Below are 2,500 nucleotides of genomic sequence, written 5' to 3' on the forward strand. Positions count from 1 at the left end.
CGCGGCTCCCTTCACTCTTTCCACTGCCAGCCAACCGAGAGACGGACCCAATGCGGACGTGCAGAGCTTAGGCAGACCCCCCACTGGAGGCTCAACACTTCGTGGCAGCTCCGTGTCCCAGAGACCAGGAGGGTTGGCACACACACACAGTGTGAACCACCGACAGCCATTCTGGGACCGGTGACAGCCGTGCTGGCCCCACTGCCACGACACAGACGGACGCCAGGCCGCGCTCCCCGGCGGGGGGATGGCGTCGAGCCTGACGAACGGAATGTGCAGGGTGGGGGGGAAAGGCCAAGCGCTCCGACGCCGGAGGGCTCCGGAGTCTGAACTTAGGGGGACAAAGAGGACGGGTCCTCTGCGACACCCCAGCCGCGCTCTCGCCAGCCAAGGCGAGTGCGATTGATTGCCAAACGACCCTCAGACAGGCGTGGCCCCGGGAAGAACCCGGGGCCGCAAAGTGCGTTCAAAGTGTCGATGATCAATGTGTCCTGCAATTCACATTAATTCTCGCAGCTAGCTGCGTTCGTCATCGACGCACGAGCCGAGTGATCCACCGTCAAGAGTTGTCTGAGTTTGTTTTAGGTCTCTCCCTCGCCAGAGGAAAGCGACCCGGACCGCACATACGCTCCCCACCTTGAGCTACAGCCACCTGCACGCCGGCGTGCGGGCGGAGCAGGGTGGCGTGAAGCGATGGGGAGCACCATCCTGGTGCGGCCCGCAGAAACATACGTCTATTGGGGGGAGGAGGACAGGGCGCCCAAGAGGCGATGCGTGCCCCAACGCACCGCAGCGACGGAGGCAGGATCACCGCCACCATGTCGCCCGCCTAGTATCACGAGGCGTGCAGCAGCTTTGCCCTAGGAAAAGCAGAGGCGGGAACGGGCACCGGCCATCGGTTCGGCAGCGTCACTGACGCGTGCACGTGGCGGCGTGTCGGCGAGCGGACTTCCTGCGAGGAGGCGGGGGCGGCACTCGCCCGAGCAGACGCCCGCCCGGCCCAGCCACCGCCGAGGTGGACTGGGAGTCGCGGCAACGGCTCGTCATACTCGTTCCCACACTCACAGCGCAGCTTGCCCGCAAGCCACCGACCACCGATCGACGCCAGGCGCCCCGACCGAGAGCGGGATCGCTCGTTCGCCCTGCTGGCAGTTCGCTGGGGATCACTACTGCACGGAGCTCGGAGACCGACGGGCGGCAACTCGAGAGTCTTTAAACCACCACCCCCATCCCGCAAGTGCAAAGAGGCTGTATACGCACAGACGGGTGAGGGGAATAGGTACCCCGTCGGGTTTGAAGGGAGCGTGACTAGATAGCAACGATGTAAACCCAGCCGATTTGGGAGCGAAAGACCGGCGCCTGCATCACCGGCTTCGTTTCCCGTGGCTGGAGAGTACACCGAAACCCTCCGTCTGTCGCGAGCTCCCGACGACGCGGTGCCGCCAAGCAGCAGGGCCGGACCTGGTGTGGCTCCCCTCGTCGATCACAGACCGGTCGGCACTACTGACGAGACGGTGGAACGGGCTTCGCCCCTTGTGACGAAGGGTGATGCGAACCCGCCCGCCCGCGTGCGTTCGGGGTGGACTCGGCAAACGGAGATTTGAAATCGGAAAGTGTCCTCCTGCCCCGCGCAGGTAGGCGCCCAACAGTTGTGGGGGGTTTGGCGGTGACCACGGCTGCAGGGCCTGCTACCCCGACGAGCTCTCCTGCTGGCCCCGAAACCACCCTCGCGAGACAAGTTGAAACGGAAACGGGCGTACCCCCAAGCCGACGATCCTTTCTTATTTGTTACTTTTTTTTTCACTTGCTCGAGTTGTGGCGATTTGGCGGTGACCACGGCTGCAGGGCCTGCTACCCCGACGAGCTCTCCTGCTGGCCCCGAAACCACCCTCGCGAGACAAGTTGAAACGGAAACGGGCGTACCCCCAAGCCGACAGAGATCCTTTCTTATTTGTTACTTTTTTTTTTCACTTGCTCGAGTTGTGGGGGTTTGGCGGTGACCACGGCTGCAGGGCCTGCTACCCCGACGAGCTCTCCTGCTGGCCCCGAAACCACCCTCGCGAGACAAGTTGAAACGGAAACGGGCGTACCCCCAAGCCGACGATCCTTTCTTATTTGTTACTTTTTTTTTTCACTTGCTCGAGTTGTGGGGGTTTGGCGGTGACCACGGCTGCAGGGCCTGCTACCCCGACGAGCTCTCCTGCTGGCCCCGAAACCACCCTCGCGAGACAAGTTGAAACGGAAACGGGCGTACCCCCAAGCCGACGATCCTTTCTTATTTGTTACTTTTTTTTTCACTTGCTCGAGTTGTGGGGGTTTGGCGGTGACCACGGCTGCAGGGCCTGCTACCCCGACGAGCTCTCCTGCTGGCCCCGAAACCACCCTCGCGAGACAAGTTGAAACGGAAACGGGCGTACCCCCAAGCCGACGATCCTTTCTTATTTGTTACTTTTTTTTTCACTTGCTCGAGTTGTGGGGGTTTGGCGGTGACCACGGCTGC

General features: G+C 62.3%; 1 non-coding gene across 1 annotated transcript; it reads right to left on the bottom strand.

Annotated features, from left to right (window-relative positions):
- Positions 1-414: 414 nt before the first annotated feature.
- LOC140472156 (5.8S ribosomal RNA) lies at positions 415-568 on the bottom strand. Its single transcript, XR_011957436.1, has one exon. It is a non-coding gene; the product is annotated as a 5.8S ribosomal RNA (ribosomal RNA).
- Positions 569-2,500: the final 1,932 nt, after the last annotated feature.

This window comes from Chiloscyllium punctatum, unplaced genomic scaffold (assembly GCF_047496795.1).
Source record: "Chiloscyllium punctatum isolate Juve2018m unplaced genomic scaffold, sChiPun1.3 scaffold_253, whole genome shotgun sequence".
In the NCBI taxonomy this organism is placed as follows: Eukaryota; Metazoa; Chordata; class Chondrichthyes; order Orectolobiformes; family Hemiscylliidae; genus Chiloscyllium; species Chiloscyllium punctatum.